We start from the raw sequence: 6,722 nt of genomic DNA, 5'->3' as shown, positions 1-6,722 counted from the left end.
AAAGAGGTAGGGAAAACAGCAGAAGAGAGGGCAGGGAGCAGAAAGAAGAGCAAAAGAACAAGCAGGGGACTAGTGTGGTACTTGAGGAGATAGTAGGGCAGGGGTAGGCAATGTTTTTTGGCTGGAGTGCCAAAACCCCCCGCAATGCCTACCTTGAAAGGTGCCGGAGTGGCAACATGCCAGAGAAACAAAATGAGGGCTGGGGGTACATGGCAGGATGCCCTGCTTGTGCCTCTTGCCCCCCACCCAAAACCCTTTCCCCCAGCCCGGGCTCTGTGGTTGTCAGCAGCTACCCAGAACCTGGGCCAGCTGCAAACATCTGCTGCCTCTCTACCCTGGCCCCGGCCCTGACCCCAGCTGCCTCCCAGCCCGAGCCCCTGCCCTGGGCTCCGGGGAGGCAGCACGTACCCGCAGTGCTCCCCGCTGTGCTGCCCTCGCTGCTTCTGCAGAGCAGTGTTGGAACCTGGAGGGGCAGGGCACAGTGGGGGGGCGCAGAAAGCTGCCTGCTCCCAGCTCCCCACTGCCCTGCCACACTTCCCCTGTGTGGACGGGAGCAGCGCCCATTGTGCCTCTCACTACTGCCCCTGTCTGCAGTTTTATTTCTCCAGGATGTATTTGTTTCGACTGATTCTGTGCTGGTCTGTTGTAGAGCTGGTAATAGATTGTACCATCACCAGCCCTCAAAAGTCAATCCCTAATATGAATCATGAAAGGTATTTTAAAAGTAAAATACTAGGTGTGTTAACATTTTTTTATCGTTTGGTTCATTTTGCTGGCATGTTTTCAAAGTGTTCTCATTAAGGAAGTGCAGATCTTGTTCCTTTTAAAACCAAACTGATAGTTTCATCTTCAAAAGTGATTCTAGGAACAAGTGCTTTGAGATGACCTTCAAAGTATTGCAGGAGTGCAGCACTGTGTACGCAACTGTCCTGCACGCCACGGGCCATTCTGAGTTGGGAAGCAATGGTCCAAGATGGAGAAAAGGAGGAGCCCCTTTTCCTTCCCTGCCAGAAGACACTTCCAGGTAAGACTGCCTGGAGTAGGATGTTGGAAGGAAGGTTTGTTACTGACCCTGTCAGAGAGGGGAGTTGTGTAAGGTGGTCTCCAGGTCTGGTAGGTGTTTTAAATATGTCTGGTGAATTCAGACAAGCTTTCAGGCTCTCATATGAAAAGAATCTAACAGGAGAGATACCATAAGGTGTTTTTAAGCCCAGGTGGTTTTACTGACCTAGCAGAGTAGATACCATTCTTCTTGGTTTTGGATGACTTGGTGTAGTTAGAGAGTAAAGGCTTGTCCTTTGCACTACCAGCAGGCTGACCCCTGCAAGAGCCTACACATGCCTCCAAATGCAAGGATCTTGGCTACACAATTTATGGTGATGGAGGATTGTTCTCAGGCTTTCCCTTTAGCTTGCTCCTTTGGCCTTTTGGGTAGGGGCAAGTGAGACTAGGGGGCATCTGATCTCTAAGGCATCCAGGCTTGGGGCTTGCACACAGAGTGCCTGCCATGGATTTGGGAGTATCTGAGGCCCCAGGCTGAAGAGTCTGGAAAGTAGGATACTTGCTAGTGGTAGCGCCACACACATTTGAACAACTGAGCTCTCTTCATTTGATAGAATTCGGAACTGATTTGGCTGATTTGGCCCCAGACATGAAATAAAAAAAAATAAAAAATATATATATATATTCCTGTTACCCACTGAAGTATATAAGATAATAACAATCTTAACAGATATCTATATCTATTTCAGATTTATATATATCTGAAATAGATATAGATATCTGAAATAGCTATAGATAGATAGATAGATAGATATCTGAAATTAACTTCAAGTGTTGCAGTTCTCTGTCACTAGGTTTATTTATATGTATTTTTCCAGTGATGAGACTGGCTTACATAGATTTTCACTATGGTTCCATTGTGTTAGTTTTGAATTTGTTAAGATTGTTATTATCTTATATACTTCAGTGGGTAACAGGGTTAGCTAAAGAGCAGTCTTCTGTGCATAAAATGGTTTCAGTCTTTACATTATGTGTTTGTATTGCTGGTGTCCTTTGAGTTGGGTGCTTATCATAACCATATTTTGGGCTATCTGGATAATTAATGCATTGGAACTTCTTGCAGGTTGCAACACACCTCAGTATATTCCTTGGGGTTCTGTATGGTCCATTTGCTGCTGCTTAAGTTAAATGCAGTGGAAGTGGCTTGAGGGAAATGTCAGCTGCTGCTGAGTCATGAATGCTTTTTCATAGTCAACTACAAAAGGCATACCTCTGAATGCTGCTGCTGCTTCTCCTCTTTGCAGTGCCAAACTCCTGTTCTGGAAGTCACAAAATTGAAATGAAATCTGCTTACAGTGATAATCTAAACTTAACATGAGTATTATTGCCGCTTTACAACAAACTAACAGACGCAGAAGAATTAAGTGGTTTGCTAAGGTCAGATAAAAAAGACAGAAGAGGCTGTGTTTCCTGACTCTGGGCCCTGTTTTCAGGTCACTGGATCACATTTCTTTATTGATTTATAGTGCTGAACCTGAAAGACCCTCCTCATTATCTTAGATGTAAACCTGCATCTTCCAGGAACTTCAATAAAAATTCTTAATAATGTGTTATTTGTATTACAGTGATACCAGGAATCTTGACTAAGTTCAGGGGCCCATTTTGCTAAGCTCTGGACAAACAAATAGTGAGAGTTCGTGCTCCAATGAGTCTAACTCCAAATGGATGTGCCAGACAGACAAAAAGGGTGGGAGGCATAAAGAGATGAAACAACTTGCTAGAGGCTGGGCAGCAGATTTTTAATTGTGAGGGGAATGAGTTACTAGTTGATTTTTCTTTTCTTTTCTTTTCTTTTTTTTAAATACAAGCTCAGTGGAGGCTTTCAGGTAAAATCTTTTTAGATTTAAATTTGATACAAGATGTAATTTTATAGTGGCTCATTATCATCTAACTTTTCAGTTTAGCCACCCCCAGTTTTCCTGTGTCTAGGCCAGAAAATACCAAGTTAAAAATACACAGGGAAATAGTACGGCAGGAACAAAACAGGAAAACGAAGCCATCCAAACAACAAAGCACAGATAAAATGGCCCCTAATTAGCTGTGCAAGCCAATGGGCCGTGTTTATATCTTGGAGTTACAAACTTTTTTTAATATGTGATGATGAAGCTGATGTCCCTATCGCTGGGTGTGGGAGAGAGACTGACTTCTCTCTTTCCAGGGCATGTGCCGACAGAGCATTTTGATTTTAATGTTGAGTCAGTGCGACATAACAAACAAGCCTGCCCGGGGCTGGGATTAGGCCTGCTGGGCACATTCTTTACTGTACACCACCCAGAGCTGAATGCATAATTGCCTGGGTATTTTATCTCCTCCATGGAGCCCTCTTTTCAGGAGCAATAAAATATTCCATTGATGAGCTGTGCAGCAGCTGACAAGAACACTGAAGCTAAACTTGACTTATCTGGGTGTAAGGACTTCAGTTTTTCTGGACTCCACCCTGCCTGAGCCTGCTCATGGGTTCAGTATGTCTACTAATCATTCAGGCTCAGTACGTCTATTAATCATTCATACCGGCACTGCCTAATGAACACTGCTCCGGTCAACCTGATTTAGATCCATCCTTCAAAAAAAAAGGCCGAAATCATTCCCATCAGTGGGAGAAATCCCGAACAAAGATTTTGGTGAGAAATGCTTGTGAGTCTGTCTATGTTGGTATCATCGGTCCCCTAGATTTGAGGAAGACCCAGTTGAGGCGGATTTCTAGCGGTGTGATGTATTAGCATATGATTGACTTGACTAATGTGCTAACAAACAACTTTGACCACATTTTCTGTAGTGCAGCCTGCAATCCTGGGGCAGATATATAGTCACTGGACTCTCCAGTGACTAACTCCAGTTCAATTAAACCATTTAAAGCTGGATATACACTGGTTGAAAGCTGCTGTGGCCTTTTTTATTGAAACAAATTTTCCTTAAATAAGGTTTACCTAATCGCTCTAATCCAAGGGTGTCAAATTGGTTTGGCCCTCCAAGCCAGATCCACACTACGGAGCTCTTTGCGGGGTTTAATGCAGCTGTCTATTAACCCCCTACCACCAAAATGTATCCCCACAAGACTCTGAACTCCAAATTTGGCAATAAGCCCTGCCCCTGAATTCCTGGCCTCTCTAAGAGCCTGTGGGCCTAATGATAAGCCTCTGTGGGCCAGATCTGGTGCATGGGCCATATCTTTGATAGCCCTGCTGTCATTCGTTTAATGGAACCAGCTCTAAAGCAAATTAGAAAATTTTCAAAAGGGAGCTGGGCATTGTGAGGATCCTTCCATTGTCAGGTTGGGGGCAAGACTGTCCCTGTCCTGCAGAAAATGTCACAGACATTGTCCATAAACCTGATAGATAGTTGGGAATCTGTGGGAGGCTGGGATTATTAACATGGGGATTTTATGCATCTGTATTTTGCTCTGACCATTGGTCTCATGCTATAGCTAACCCCAGAGAAATCCGTGGAAAGCAGAACACAGCCCAGGACAGCAGCAGAGTTACAGCAAGACATAGTTGGCCTGATGCTCTAAAAAAGCACCTCTTCTCTGCTTTATTTTTTCAAGTGCTAATGTTTATGCTTATTGGTGCCAGCCTTTAAAATGCTTCCAGCTGCCCAAACCCTTGATGGTAACATCTCACTGAAGGCAATGGATCGATCAGTTTGGTCTGTGCTACTGCTGCTGTTTAGCTGGAGAGCATTTTCTGAAGAGCTGGGTTAACAGGGCAGCAGCACAGAGACTTGGAGATTCTTGGAAGAAAAAACACTGGAGAAGCTGAAGTTTCTCAAGTAGAATCTATATATTGTGATTCCCAGTCTTATGATTTAGCCACAAAAACATCTTCCTCTTCTGGACATGTAAGTTGATCACCAGTTGGAATAAGTAATTTGCATTCTTTCACTTTAATAACTGGAGGGGTCAAATCATTTGTTTTAATTTTACTGCTGAAATGGGTCCTAAAATGCATTGGAAGTGGTGGTTTGAATGAAGTTGAATAACAGTAGGAAAGTATCTGTTTGCAAAATATAATGATCAATGTTCCCCAGATACAATATATCCAATGGAGTTTTTTGCAGTCTATCCACAAAGTTATTGTAGCGTGACACTGGATTGTTTAAATAAGCCAAATCTCAATAGAAAGACAAAGAAATACAGCTTTAGGGATAAATGTGGAAGTATGCCTTTAAGCATATTTCTAATCCTGGACATATTTGCAAAATTAGCTTTTGGTAACAGGTAACTTCCAAAGTCAAAGCTTTACTTACTGTATTGTGTTAGCACTTGGCTCAGCTGCTTCACAAAACTTCAAGCTTTCTCAGCAAATAGGAGCATTATTTCTTGAGTGCCAAAAGAGTAGAGCTTAAAAATACAATCGGCACAATAAGTGTTTACTGAATATAACAAATGTTCCTCGGTATTTCCCATATTCTCTTGGCAGTTTGAATAAGGCTGCATATCCTTATTTTCATTAGGTTTCCATTATTACACATGGTCTGTCTGTCTCTCCAGAAATAAAGTCGGTCCTCTTCAGCTATCTGTGTGGATGATGACATCCTGGCACCTGGCCAGGAGTGGAGGTTGTGCCCCAGTGTGTGATGTGATGGCTCACACATGATGCTGAGTTCCTGCTTCTCAACCAGACCGTGTATGGTTTGTTTTCTCTTAAAATAAGTTTGAGGAAAGGCCTCCATTCCAGCATCCCCCTTAATCAGTGCCTGGGCACTGTGCCCCCATCACCTACCCTTAGTTATGCTACTGGTTTGGCTTGAAGCCCATGGGTTAGAAGGGACTTAGGAGCAAGTAGAAAATAAATCTATATTGTGCTCCCTCAAAATATGGCATTTCCTTTTCTATCATATCCCCTGCAGCAGGGAGGAAGTAGGTTTATACATGCCCCCCAGACAGCTCTGGGCAGGTGTCTCCTTTATTCTACCATCACTAGTGACTTTGAGAAAAAAAGAAGTGGACGTGCCTCAGCTTCCTCTGAGTGACGTATGCTGTTTTTTTTTTTTCAAATAACGCCCCCACCTTTTTTTTATATAAGTGCTTTAGTTTAGTTTTTGTATGATTTGAACATGTAACATGACTTAAGCACCCATTAGAATAGAATAGAATTCACCATAAGACGTCGAGTGGGTAAGGTAACTAGTAGGGTGAAAGTACTAGACTTTAGGAAAGCTGATTTAAATGAACTCAGACGATTAGTCAAGGACGCACTGCAGAGTAGGAGTTTTGAAATGATGGGAGCCCAAGAAGGGTGGCTGTGCCTTAAGGAAACGATCCTTCGGGCACAAAGCGAGATGATCCCCATGCGGGGTAAAAGAGGGAAAGGGGCCAGGAGGCTTCCCTGGCTGACCGCAGAAATCCAGGGCAGCCTAAGGACCAAAAGGGGAGCACATAAAAAGTGGAAACAGGGAGAGATCACCAAAGACGAATATACCTCCTCTGCTCGCGCTTGTAGGGAGGCAGTTAGACGGGCCAAAGCTACCATGGAGCTGAGGATGGCATCCCAAGTAAAGGACAACAAGAAATTGTTTTTTAGATATATAGGGAGTAAAAGGAAGGCCCAGGGAGGAATAGGACCCCTGCTAAATGGGCAGAAGCAATTGGTGATGGACAGGGGGGACAAGGCTGAACTCCTCAATGAGTTCTTTGCCTCAGTGTTCCTAAGTGAGGGGCA

The sequence above is a fragment of the Alligator sinensis genome, unplaced genomic scaffold (genome assembly GCF_000455745.1).
Source record: "Alligator sinensis unplaced genomic scaffold, ASM45574v1 scaffold240_1, whole genome shotgun sequence".
Lineage (NCBI taxonomy): Eukaryota > Metazoa > Chordata > Crocodylia > Alligatoridae > Alligator > Alligator sinensis.
This window is presented reverse-complemented; position numbering follows the sequence as displayed.